A 14,796-nucleotide genomic window follows, 5' to 3' on the forward strand; every position below is an offset into this window, starting at 1 on the left:
TACAGAAACAAGAAGGTGGTTATAAGTGTCGAGAATGGAGAGAGACAGGATTGAAAAGAATCGCCGCTTCTATTGAGTGTGTACGTGGAGCAAGCTTTGAAGTAAAATCAGGAGATATTTTGGAAGGTAATTAAAGTTCAGGGTAAAAAATTAAAAACATTTAAGTATGGTTACGACATCCTAATGTTATAAGGCTTGCGAAGGACTTGGAAGAGCACTTGGAATAAATGGATAGCGACTTGATGATATATTATAAGATGAACATCGAGATTAGTAATCAACGACAATAAAGTGTGGCAGAATTACATGAGGCAGTGCCATGGTAATTCGATTAGGAAATGAGACACTAAAAGTAGTAGATGTCTTATACTGTTTGGACAGCAAAATAACTGATGAAGACTGTAGTGCAGAGGATATTCAGTGTAGAGTGACAATAGCAAGGATAGCTATACTGAAGAAGAAGTGTTGGTTTAGGTGTAATATCAGTTTAAGTGTTAGGGAGTATGACATGTAGATATTTGTTTGGCAGTAAATCGTGGATGATTAGCAGATCAGACAAGAAGTGAATATAAGGTTTTACAGCATGGTTCTATTTTAAAAAATGTTGAAGTACGATGGACTGAATAACATATGAAGAAGATAGAAGAGACAGACAAAAATTTGTACCAAGGCTGGGATTTGAAATGAGGATCCTGCGCACATCGGAGAAGCAGTAACCACTGCGCCACGCTGGCACAATGGCTTTGCACAACTCCACAGACTATCCTAGAGCACCTCCCTCCCCAAACCAAATCCATATTCACACCTGAGGCCGTTTGGTAGGAATGGGAACTTTGATTGAACATTGAGGCATGCAAGGGTAGTGCACACTGTTCTGCAAACCCACTGTAGCAGGGTGCCGTACTAACCAGCACATCTGCCTAGTGTGCAGGCCAGGCAGGTTCAGATCACGGCCTTGGTATGAATTTTCATTTCTCGCTCCAGTCTACACACACACACAGACACACACACACACACACACACACAACACACACACACACACACACACACATATATATATATATATATATATATATATATATATATATATATATATATATATATTACACAGATGTTTCAGACTTGAAGAGATCTCTGGAACCATATACTTTCATTTGATTAGGTGACGAAGTACTTAACGGAATTGAGGGAAAGGAAATTTATGACGCAACTTGAGTAAAGGAAGAAGCTAGTTGATAGGAGACGTGTTGATACAATAATGAATTGTCGATTTCATTGTGGAAAGATACGTGGTCAATGGTGGTAAGAGTTGTGGAAGGAGACAGAGGCTTCAATAAGGTAAGTACGTTGAAATGGATATAGATTGCTGTAGTTATATAGAAATTAAAAGACTGACGACCTCATCAGAAACAATCAAGGGAAGTATGAGGTAGGACTACAACTTGAATAAAGGTGGCTGATTTGAGTGTATACCAAAGCGGACTGCCCAACGTGTCTTAACGTTCACCTCCATGTAATGCGACGTGGGGACAGTGATCGTAAGAAGCAAGACGAGTGTCACACCTCGTTAATGACAGCAGGCATCAAACCTATTATTAATTGCTGCTGTCACTGTGTGTCTGGCCACTTCGACAAGTTTGCGAGTGAACTTTGCGAATAGAACCGTATACAATGGCCATTTGGCGCTAGTAGACAGCAGCACACGAGACTGCAGGTCTTCAGCTGTGCCAGACAGCACAGGAACAGGGCAGTGGCCGGCTGGAGGTGTGCCGTTTGACCCGACGTATCACAGGTCTGCTCCCTCGTCAGATGACGCGAGGCCCTGAGTGCACCGAAGAAGCAACGAGGCGTTCTGCCCGGTACGTGTGGAGGCTGCAGTTCACGCTGGAAGCGGCTCAGTCAGCTTTTGCGGTGTTTCGTGTACCGTCACTCAGGCCCGTTCATTCAGGTTACCGTGAACGTGGACCACCGTGTGTACTTTGGTACAACCTCGGTGTCCAGGTGTTGCCGTTACTGAGCCGTGATTTCCCGCCTGCGATGGTCTTGGCAGGATAGTTTCCCTGTCGAAGTAACGCACTTTGCGGCGTCCAGGTTGGCCAGCGCCCTCTAATTAGGACGGCCGCGGCTCTGGAGGAGAGGCGGCAGCGACAGGGGGAAGGAGGCAGCGCGCGGGGCGCCGCGAGCAGCCGGCCGGCGCTCCGTGTACTGCGGGGACGCACCGTGCTGACACTCCGGCGCCTGGGTCTGGCGGCGAGCGCAACTGGAATGCAGAAGCAGTCACCGGCCAACACAGGCTCTGTTTGAGAGCTGGGTCTGTCTGGAATCCTGAGCAGAGCGCGGGAATTTACCCTGGCGTGCAAGTTAACGGCGATCTCCTGGACTAACTTTAAATGGTGAGCCATTTGTTGTAGAACTTTAGAATGTCGTTGCTCCGTGTAGCCTCTTTGATTTTCACTAGTCATTCCTTAAATCACTTGGACGTGGGTTCGGGATATTAGTCCATCTAACTGCCCTGGTTCCGTTGCCTTACGAGTGTGGCCGATAATTGACGATTCCTTCTTTTATTACGGTTGCTAATTCGTTAAGTGGTCAGTTTTACGAATCAAAGTTTATTGTCAGTATAAAACTTCAGCCACCAATTTAAGTCGGAATCGCCAACTTCCTTGTCGCTTTCAACTATAACAATTACAACTTTGCACCGTCAAACGACGCTTTGGTATTTAAGGTTGTATGCGGATTGTCGGATCATTATCATCTTGAACTGGTTGTGGTTTGTAAATTTATCAAGTGAAATTTGACGTCAGTCGAGATTGTGTAATCAACTATTGCTTTAACAGTAACTGCAATTGACACACTACAACGTTTAACATCTCCTCCTGCGTTTGGAGCTATCCAGTGCTCGGCTGTTAGTTTTAGTATTTTTGTGAACAGTGTATTAATACTGGGCCTGTGTGTTCTAGAAGCCGTTTTTGGCGTGCGCAGGTCCTCCTGCGTGTCGTTCTCACTTGAGCTCTCGAGCATGGAATTCACACGCGCGGCCATCGAGAATGTGCTGATTGATGTGTAAATCTTTCAGGCTATCATAACATCATATTCCAGAACGTTTCCCATAATAGTTAAATCACGTATTTATGAGACCTTGCTGTTTGAGTATTGTTCTTGAGTCCAAATACCTTTTACAAATTGTAATTTTTCATATTCACAGGTCACTAGTGAACTCAGATCTGTAGTTATGATACGGTTATATTTGTGTAAAGTAATTTTTTATGAATTTAAAGTTATGGCCATGTGGTTGTTTCTCTTTAAAATTATGTTCTGAATTATTCTCATTGTTTTATACAATTGAATAAACGCTGTAGATCATCCCAATTTGCAAATCCTAATTAAACACTGTGTTGTTAACAGTGCTCTGTTTTAATTATCGTTTTGAAAATAAATTCTTGTGTCCACAAATGAGATCAGCATTCCACTCCAGAAGCCCATGTGCCCTGCGTAGTGTTGTACCACCTTACCACTTACTTCTGCACTTCCTGCTGACCGTGCTGTAGACACTCCCGTTTGGATAGATGCGAACAGCCACATTCACAGGACTGAATGGACACGTCCCCCTCTTGACAAACGCTCAGGAACGCGATCACATCTTAATAGCCCCACTAAATAAATGGATCTTAGTCCCATAAAAATGCGAGTCTGTGAGTTCCTGGGACAGCGTGTGATCGCAGCCCATCACCGACAACTAGCTCTAGAGATGTAGTCATCATTTAGTGTATATCATACGAAATCCGTGAAATTCATTAGTCGCCGAATGGAGGCCACTGTCAAGGGCACACGCAATGTTGACGGTATTTGCATCCTCAGGGCGTGCCTCTCAGGGAATGGGCTGGAATGGGCTCTGATGTGAGCAGGTACCTGGCTAACACGGAGTCGTTTTGGAAGATGCCGCGAGGTCAGAATGAGCAGCAGAGCGGTTGCCATAGTTATCACGTGCCCTTGAGGTCAGTGCTGCGAGGCGTTGCGCAACAACGCTTCCAATGTCGGATGTCAGGAAAGTTTGACGACGCTTGAGGGGGAGGGGGGGGTGAGAGGGGGAGGGGTTGTGGAGCAGAGGGCAGACTGCGGATACAGTAGGTGGGAGGTGTCAGCCGAGTCCAGCAGTGGCCAAGATAAGGATAAAAGGCTGTCTTCGCGACAGCCCACTACACTGGCTGCAGTGGCACAGAGCAGAACTCACACATCTGGTAAGTCTCTACGTGTTTCTTCCAGCACTGCGGCGGAGTGCTCAGCGTATCACTTTCCTCAACTTGACGGTCTCCTGCTCTCAATGCTACCCCCCTCAAAAACGGTACCTACGACCTATAGCGCAATAGCTCTTGATATGCATTCCGTCATAGGTTCACGTCATCTACGCATTTCAGCAGCTACTGATTCTTACGGCGTAGTCTACGTAATGGCGTCACTAGCCGCACTAATTATTGGTATATGTTGTATGCCGTCGAAACAGATTCATGAAAGCATTGTACTTTCGATACAAACTTGTCAGATCGGACAATGGAAGTAGTAGAGATCTGCTGGAATACGGCTGTACAGGCCTAATTTACAGGGTGATTCACGAAGATATGAAAATACTTTAATATGTTACGCTACGTTTAAAACTAAAGAAAAAAGTTCATAGGTCCGCTAATGTTTAGTTACGGAGCTACGGGTAGTAAAAGATTTTGCCTGAAATTTAGCAACTTCGCTAATATGAAGCCATCGCAAATCTATAGATGGTTAAAGTAAAGCATGATTTAAATTTATTTTGTTGTTATTGGTCTGGCGAATCTAGCAAAACATGTCCCATATGCACAGTAGTTTTCCAGAACATCCAGAGAAGCAAAGGCATAATTTCGTAAAATTTTGAATTTATTAACTACCTGGTCTAATTTGTTCTTTAAATTCCAGACAACTGCACAAAGTTTTCAACGGAAGTGTAGAGAATTTAATTTTGGAAAATTTATGGTAAAAGCGTTATCTGAAACCGTATGAATGTGTCACATAATCTGGTGTTATGTATACCACAGCACACGTGAATTCGTTTTAAACCGAAAAAAAACAAAGCTCACTGTTAAGAAACTTGTACAAAGTACATACAATTTCGCAATACAATCACAATCACAGTAAATGTTCAAAAACGTCTCCACCTAGTTCAGTGCATTTAGCTGCACGTGTACAGATTTTGTTGCTCGTTTCAGTTTCACAGGGTTGTTCTTAATTTCTTCTATTGCATTCATAATGTGACCGAGTCGTGCCTCACGTGTATTGATTTTGTCATTATAATCATTATCTTTCACCCATCCCCATACACAAAATCCGTTGGTGTTATATCGGGAAATCTGGGTGGCCACAGACGTGTAGCACCACCACCAATCCATCTCTGGGAAAAATGTTCATTTAATTGTGCAGTAACTCCGTTGGCGAAATGTGGAGGCATGCCGTCATGTTGAAAATACATTTGAATTTGCGTAGCAAGCAGAGTATCTTCGAGTAAGTGGGGCATTTCTTCTTGAAGGAATTGTAAGTACGACCCGCCAGTTAGACGTCCTGGGAAAATGAATGGTCCAATAAAGTATTTATACCATCTCGAGTAAACTGTGCCTCATCAGAAAATAAAACGTATTTGTGTAACTGTCAATTAGTTTTTAACCAGTTGCACAACTCCAAGCGGAGGGCTGGATCTCCCGGATAACTGATGCACTTTTTGTTTATGGCAGAGACACACATTATTTTACTTCATTGTACACCATATCTTACATTGTGAAATGCCTAATAGTTGAGAGATACGCCGTGTACTGTACACAGGCTAAGTTGAACAGCATCCATAATATCCTCATAATCGTCTTCACGTATCGAGCTCTCGTACTGATTATGAAAGCTAGGTAGAGAACATGTCTCCCGTAACATCGAAATCCACTAATGATTCGTCCATTTGGAAGCCATCGAGTTGAATAACGTGCGCCATATTCGTTAATTTCAGCTGTATCATTGCCATAACATTTTCCATAAATAAACACCATAGTGGCGTATTCCTACGTCGTAAATTTGAAAGGCATTCCTATTTCATAAATAATCTACAAACTACAACAGTTACTATGTGGTTTTACTTAAATACACTGTTCTCATTGTGTTCTTTCACTGAACAGTACAGAAAACTAAGTCGTTTCAAGGTTAGGGAACGTCTGCAACAACTCACTAAAGGTAGCCAACAATGACACACACGTTTCTACATTCTTAATGAAAAATAAACAAATTTACTTGTGTTACAACCTTTCCTTCTCTGGACGATACACTGCAGGTACACGTCTGGGACATGTTTTATTATATTCAGCACACCAGTAATAACAAAATAAGTCGAAATCGTGTTTTACTTTAACCTCTTAAAGTTGTGCGATATCTTCATAATATCGAAGTTGCTAAATTTCTGGTAAAACCTTTTATTACCCGTAACTCCGTAACTGAACAATTGCGGACCTATGTTTATAAGACCTTTTTTTCTATATTGTTACATATAGAACGACATATTAAAATATTTACATATCTTCGTGAATCACCCTGTATGGAAGATGTATTTGTGATGTGGCCCAGCTTGAGACACTCAGTATTGATAACTGACCCAACATGCAAATTCTTGAGTTTTGTTTTCGAACGTCGGACGTCATTAAAGCTTGACAACGGTGCGGGAGGAGGCTTCATATCAAAGGCCCCGGGTATGTGCCACCAGTTTCTGACGTTGGACCTCTTCTCGCCAGGTTACCTGCTGCATCTGACGAAGGTTTTGCCCCCCGTAGATGCCTAATGGACTCGGGAGAGCGCACCAGACTTCTCTGCAAAGACGTTATGCACTTCAGTGAATGTGACACTCGCAATATTGAAGACATTCTGCTGTACAAAACGTAAAATGTGATTAAAAGTGTCTGGACACCTGGCTGAAAATAACATACAAGTTCGTGGCCTCTCCATCTGTAATGCTGGAATTCAATATGGTGCTGGCCCACCCTTAGCCTTGATGACAGCTAACCCTCCCGCAGACATACGTTGAATCAGGTGCTGGAAGGTTTCTTGGGAATGGCAGACAATTCTTCATGGAGTGATGCACTGAGGAGAGGTATCGATGTCGGTAGGTGAGGCCTGCCACGGCGTTCCAAAACATAGCTAAGGTGTTCTATAGGATTCAGGTCAGGAATCTGTGTAGGCCAGTTCGTTACAGGGATGTTATTGTCGTTTAATCTCTCCGCCACTGGCAGTGCATTATGAACAGGGGCTCGATCTTGCTGAAAGATGCAGTCGCCATTACCGAATTGCTCTTCAACAGCGAGAAGCAATGAGATGCTTAAAATATAAATATGGGCCTGTGCTGTGGTAGTGCCACGCAAAACAACAAGGGGTGCAGCCCCTCTATGAAAAACAAGACCACACCATAACACCACCGCCTCAGAATTTTACTGTCGGCACTACACACGCCGGCAGATGACGTTCACTAGGAATTTGCCACACCCAGACCCTGACATCTGATCTCCACATTATCTACTTTGAGTCGTCACTCCACACAACGTTTTTCCACTGTTCAATCTTCCAACGTTTACACACCTTACACCAAGCGAGGCGTCGTTAGACATTTACCGGTGTGATGTGTGGCTTATGAGCAGCCGCTCGACCACGAAACCCAAGTTTTCTCACCGCCCACCTAAGTCATAGTACTTGCAGTGGATCGTACTGCAGTTTGAAATTCCTGTATCAAGATCTGGGAAGATTTCTGTTTATTATACATTACGACCCTCTTCAACTCTACGCGCTCTCTGTCAGTCAACAGAAGAAATCGGCCTGTACGCTTTTGTGCTGTATCACATTGGAAACAGTGGACCTAGCGATATTTAGGATTGTGGACATCTTGCGTGCAGGCATATGACACATGTGACACCCAATGACCGGGCCACATTCGAAGTCTATGAGTTTCGCAGAGCGCCCATTCTGCTATCTCACGGTGACTAATGACTACAGAGGTCGGTCATATGGAGTTCCTGGCAGTAGGTAGCAGAACAATTTACATAATATGAAAAACATATGTTTATGGGGGTGTCCCGATACCTTTGTTCACGTAGTGTATGTCTATGATCTCCCATTAAATCACTGGACCCATTTCACCGAAACATGGCAAACAAACAAACTACATGACTGTACGAGCATCATCACTGCTTGTCTTGTAGCCTTCCAGCTCGACAGGAGTGGGAATAGAGACAATATCGTATTTTGTCAGCCCATGCCATATTGGCTGAGCCGTATAATAGGCAAGTTGTGTTTAAGTAGTAGTGGATGGCCTTAGGAACCTGCTTTACTGTGAAGCCTACTAACCGAGAGTACGAAATGGTTTGACAGTGGGTAGGCTGTACTGAACGATAGTGTGTTGGGTTCAAGTAGAACCGACCTGCTTTATCGATCTTCTTTGCATGACAACTTATTTGACAGGAGCAGTGATTGGTTTCAAGCCCCTGATGTGTAAGCTGCACTTCACAATACGTATGTGGTGGGAATATTATCAGCCTGCTTTGTCGACATGTTTAGTGGGGGCTACATTTGTGAGTGGGCATGGCTGAGGAATGTTGAAATAGATAGAGGAGGTGATAGACTGAGGTAGGGACCAGGAAATGATGGACAGGGTAAGTGGAGGCAGGGGGAGATGATAGGAGGTGATGGACCGAGAGAGGAGGGGCAATAGAAAACATAAAGGGAGATGGGTGTGGGAGGAAATGAACACTGATAGGCTGGGAGTAGAAGATGAATGAGGAGAGGGGACTACAGTAGATAGGTGGGAGAGATGGGCAGGAGGAGAGGAACAAAGATGGGGAAGAAGAGATGGTTATAAATGGCTCTAAGCAGTATGGGACTTAACATCTGAGGTCATCAGTCCCTTAGACATAGAACTACTTAAACCAAACTAACCTAAGGACATCATACACATCCATGACCAAGGCAGAATACGAACCTGCGACCGAAGCAGCCCTGTAGTTCCAGAATGGAGTGCCTAGAACTGCTCGGCCACAATGGTCAGCGAAGAAGAGATGGGTTTGGAGAAGAGGGAGATGAGGACAGAAAGGTAGAGAGGTGTAGGTGATGATGGAAAGAGAAATGGTGGCAGAAGGAGATGGATAAGAGAAAGAGGCCAGGAGGATATGGACAGGGAAGGATGGAAGATGCGAAGGGAGAGGGTGCAAGAGGAAATGGATATAGAGTGGGGGCAGATTTAAATGGAATAACAGACTGGGGGCAGGAAGAGATGGAGAGGGAGGGTGAGGAGAGGCTGTTGACAAAGTGGGGTGGAGGATATGTACAGTGAGAAAAGGGGAAGGAGAAAATGGAGAGAAGGGGTGGAGAATATGGACAGTGTGAGAGAGGGGAGGAGGAGATGTAGAGAGAGAAAATGGAGGAGATAATCAGAGATAGAGGGAGAATGAGATGGGGGGATGCAGGAGCCAAATGAATAGTGTAGATGAGTAGTGGTAAGATGGAAAATGATGAGAGCATAGGATTAGATGGACAGACAGAGGGGTGAAGTGGAGATGGGTGAAGACAGCGAGTAGGCAGAGATGTATACAATATATGAGCCATACAGGTTCGCAAGTGAAACTGTGGGGACAGTGACATACAACTGGTCATCTAAACTGTACACATATATTACAGACATTATAGTCAGTACGATTTAGGAGCATACGGGCTGTTCCAACTTTATAAAGTACCTTGAATTATTGGCACATGGACAGCACTGACTCGGAAAATATCTTTCTTATGGAACGCTAGTGGATTTTTGTTCACACAAAGTAATTACTGCTATCGACAGAGGACCTGCAGTTGATTTCATAATTCTAGGCCTACCGATAACTATTGAAACAGTTGCTTACAACCAGCTTCTAATAAAATTACAGTCCTATCTGCGACTGAATTCGTGATTTCACGCTATAAAGCTCTCATTATTCATCTCTTGATGCTCCATCTCTCTTTCCATTCCTCTTTATCCCAATCCATCACCATCTGCCCTTGTCTCTAGCATCCCCTTTTCCATGTATTTCAACTTCCCCCAGCCATGCTCACCCAGACATGTAGCCCCTATTAAACGTGACGACAAAACAAGCCGATAATACTCCCACAACACACCTATAATACTGGGTGGCTTGAAACCAATTAATTCTCTTGACATATATGTGGTTGTGCTCTGTATGGCGTCTGCAGGGTGAACCATCTAAAGCTTGGACTGCAAATATTATGGAAATGGAAAGTGCTATTGACGTGCAGTTTTCACAGAATGAATTCGAAGCCAGGGTCTCGTACTGCTATCCAATAAACAGATTGTAATAATACTTAGAAAGTGTATTTTCTGTACCTGCGAGTTTCCTAATGAAAAAATCTTATTGCCAGTAACAAACTAAAAATAGGGTAAACTAGAATTTCGGTACTGTTTGCTGCAGAAGTCTAGTGCAAGCCAGTTATGAAATACCACATTGTGAGAAGTTTCCACACTGACACTTCTTTGTGCCATTCGACCTGCGTAGTTGTTAGATCGATGTTGTTATGTTCGTTTACAGTGAGCTTGTGTGTTCCCAGAGAGCAGTGCTATCAGTTTTCTATGTGACAGTCTAAGCAGTAGCTCATGTGTATACAACGGGATTTATCAGTGCAGGAAAAGCTGACATGCTCATGGTGCATGGAGAGTGTAGGAAGAATGCAGTTTGTTCTTCTACAGTGCTTGCGGCAGGATCCCAATCTCGACCATCTTCTCAATCAGTTGTGTGAAAGTGATAGTGTAAGAACTAGGGAACGTAACAGAATGAAGCAAGTGATGACAGAAGAGCGGGAAATTAACGTTCTTCCTGTTGTTGCAGTTGATCAACACATTACCTCTTGTGCAATCGCATGTGTAAGTGACATGGGTCAGGCAAGTGTCCTACACATTCCCCATCAGCCTAAATTCCATCCCCATTACATCTACCGCAATGAAGAGCTCCATGGAATCAATTATAAGAATCGTGTTAACTTCTGTACATGGGAATTGCGACTAGTACTCCATATGTATTACGTACCTTGTTTAGTGGTGAAGCGAGGTAAACCACCAAAACGTGCGCTATTGGTGTGTTGACAATCCCCATTGGCTTCCTCAGGTGGAACATCAGCGCCCATGGAGTGTAAACAGTGCTGTGGGATAGTAAACCGTCAGATCATAGGCATGAGTTTCATAGATAGAACACTGAATGCGTACAACTATCACAGCCTCCTAACAAACCATCTCCCACAGATACTAGAAGGCTTTCCTCTGCACACAGAGAGGAACCTGTGTTACCAATATGACCGCTGTCCAGTACATAGTGCGTGGAGTATTACAGCATGTCTTCACAAATTGTTTCCAAAACGTTAGATTGGATGCAGAGGACCAGTACGTTAGGTGCCCCATATTCCAGATTTGATGCCTGTTGACTTTTTCTGTGGGGAAAGCTGAAAGACGCTGTCTGCAAGGACATACCAACTACACCCAATGATACATAACGACGCATAACTGCAGCCTGCTCGGAGATGTTCGACGAAACGCTAGCATGTGTGCAGCAGTCGCTCCATACCAGATAGGAAACGTGTTCTGCCACTGCTGGTGGTCATTTTGAACACAACCTGTGATGGACAGTTACCTCGTTACGGCCCAGAATGCACATAACTAGTGCATGCATTTGTGTTGTTCTTTGGTGTGTACTACTACAGGTATTGTACAAGTGACAGTGTGGCAACTTTCCAAAGTATTTATATTGTAAGCAGCTTGCACTAGAATCCTGCAACAAATCAACTAACATAATTTACGCTATTTTTAGTTTCTTAATGTCAATAAGAATTGTTCCATTCAAAAAGTGTACTTTTGCACAAAAAATACACTTTATAAATATTATTACAAACTGTTTATTGGCCAACAATAAACAGCCCCTGACTATCTGCACGTTCTGTGATAACTGCGCATCAACAGCACTTTCCATCTCCGCAATATTTTCGGTGCTAATTTTATTTTAGTCGCCCTGTTTGTATACTTTAAATTTTCTTTTACACACATATCTGCAGCCAAGCTGCTATCCTGGAAACTAGCATGAGTTTTTGCAGCGCCTATGTGACCAATCGGTACATCCGAACATTATGAAGCACCGAGAAGAAAACGATTTATTGACACATAATCAGCACGGACTCTGAAAATATCATTATTTTAAAACACAACTAACTCTTTTTACTCACGAAGTAATAAGTGCTATCGACAGGGGATTCCTATTTTTAGATATCCAGAAGGCTTTCGACACCGTTCCTCACAAGCTTCTTCCAACCAAACTGCGTGCCTATGGAATATCGCCTGAGTTGTGCAACTGGATTCGTGATTTCCTGTCAGAAGGGTCACAGTTCGTAGTAACAGACGGAAAGACATAGAGTAACAGAAGTAATATCCGGCGTCCAACAAGGAAGTTTTATAGGCTCTCTAATGTTCCTGATCTATATTAACGACATAGGGAAAAAACTGAGTAGCCGTCTTAGGATCTTTGCAGATGATGCTGTCATTCATCGTCTTGTAATGTCATCGGATGACCAAACCGAATTGTAAAATGATTTAGATAAGATATCTGTGTGGTGTTGAAAATGGGAATCGACACTGAATAAAAAAAACTGTGAAGTTATTCTCATGAGTACTAAAAGAAATCCGCTAAATTTCGATTACGCGATGACTCACACAAATCTGAAGGCTGCAAATTCAAGTAAATACTTAGGGATTACAGTTACAAATAACCTAAATTGGAACGAGCACATAGATAAGGTTGTGGGTAGAGCAAACCAGAGACTGCGATTCGTTGGCAGAACACTTAGAAGGCGCAACAGGTGTACTAAAGAGACTGCTTACACCACGCTTGTCCGCCCTATTCTGGAGTATTGCTGCGCGGTGTGGGATCCCCATCAGGTGGTACTGACAGATGACACCTGATAATTTCAAACAAGGGCTGCTCGTTTTATATTATCGCGAAATAGGGGAGATAGTGCCACAGAAATGATATGTGAATTGGAGTGGGAATCATTAAAACAAAAGTGTTTTTCGTCGCAATGGGATCTTCTTATGAAATTTCAATCATCAGCTTTTTCCTCCGATTACGAAAACATCCAGTTGGCTCCCACCTACATAGGGAGAAATGATCATCACTATAAAACAAGAGAAATTAGGGCTCACACAGAAAAATTTAAGTACTGGTTTTTCCTGCGCACCATTCGAGAGTGGAACGGTAGAGAGACATCTTGAAGGTGATTCATTGAACCCTCTGCCAGGCACTTTATTGTGAGTAGCTGAGTAATCACGTAGATGTAGATGTAGATGTAGAACCCTGCATAGCATATGGGGCTCTATCTAGAAAAATCCGTTGACAGGGTACGATTTCATTCCTCTGCTGAATGTACCCCACAGCCATTTGGGAAGCTTGAGAAAGGGGTCACATGTTGCCACTGGGCGCGTCCTGTGGAGCAGAGGACACTGAAGTGTCGCCCTCTTGTGACGCAGTCGCCATGCAGAGCAGACGCTCCTGTATTTTCAGCCTTCTGTTGTAGCTGACCGCACTTTGCGGACTGTTCCCTTCTCTGCTCTCTGGTACCAGAAACCAGCTTTCTCTAAACGTGCGCTACCTTCTTCTCTCTTTCCTGCACCAGTACTTCACTAACAGACTGATGAACGACCCTCAAGTCCAGCCTGGACAAGACCTCGTGTACCCCGTAATTTTCAAAATGTACCAGAATGTTGGTTTCTCTGCCAGTGCTCTTCCCTCGCATTCTTGACACAGTGCACTTCCACAAGTGGTGCGATTTGTACAATTATTGTGAACTGGTTTTGACTTTACCACTATACAGGAAACTGGTAACATTCTGTGTAATGATGTGTAAATGCTTTGTTGTACATAAAGACAGTGAGTGAGTAATGTATGAGGGAGTGCCTGATTTTCTCTTAATATATGCGAGATGACTCATGTAAGATTTTGACCTTGAAAATACACAATGCGATCAAAAGTATTCAGACACCTGGCTGAAAATAACTTACAAGTTCGTGGCCTCTCCATCACTAATGCTGGAATATAATATGGTGTTGGCTCACCCTTTGCCTTGATGACAGCTTCCATACTCGCAGGCATACGTTCAATCAGGTGGTGGAAGGTTTCCTGGGGAGTGGCAGCACATTCTTCATGGAGTGCTGCACTGAAGAGATATATCGATGTTCTTCGGTGATACCTGGCATGATGTCGGTGTTCCAAAGCATCCCAAAGGTGTTTCATAGGACTCATATCAGGACTCTGTGCAGTACAGTCCGTTACAGGGATATTATTGTCTTCTACAGACGCCTTAGACTCTGCATTATGAACAGGTGCTCGATCGTTTTAAAAGATGCAATAGCCATCCCGAATTGCTCTACAACAGTGAGAAGCAATAAGATGCTTAAAATATCAGTGTAGGCCTGTGCTGTGATAGTACCACGCAAAAAAACAAGGGGTGCAAGCTCCCTCCATGGAAAACACGACCACACCATAACACCACCGCCTCCGAATTTTACTGTTTGCAGTACACGCGCTGGCAGATAACGTTCACTGGACATTCTCGATAACCACACCTGCCACCGGCTGGCCACATTGTGTACCGTGATTCGTCACTCCACGCAACGTTTTTCCACTGTTCAGTCGTCCAATGTTTACGCTCCTTACAGCAAGCGCGGCTTTGTTTGGCATT

At 43.6% G+C, this 14,796-nt stretch overlaps 1 protein-coding gene across 1 annotated transcript in view; it reads left to right on the plus strand.

The window, feature by feature from the left end:
* The first annotated feature begins 4,215 nt into the window (after positions 1 to 4,215).
* LOC124554096 (ankyrin-3-like) overlaps positions 4,216 to 14,796 on the plus strand; it is a 60,029-nt gene continuing 49,448 nt past the window's right edge. Inside the window, exon 1 of the mRNA XM_047128160.1 lies at positions 4,216 to 4,238. The gene's annotated coding sequence lies outside the window, so the exon portion shown is untranslated. The remainder of the gene's footprint in view (positions 4,239 to 14,796) is intronic.

This window comes from Schistocerca americana, chromosome 11, assembly GCF_021461395.2.
Source record: "Schistocerca americana isolate TAMUIC-IGC-003095 chromosome 11, iqSchAmer2.1, whole genome shotgun sequence".
In the NCBI taxonomy this organism is placed as follows: Eukaryota; Metazoa; Arthropoda; class Insecta; order Orthoptera; family Acrididae; genus Schistocerca; species Schistocerca americana.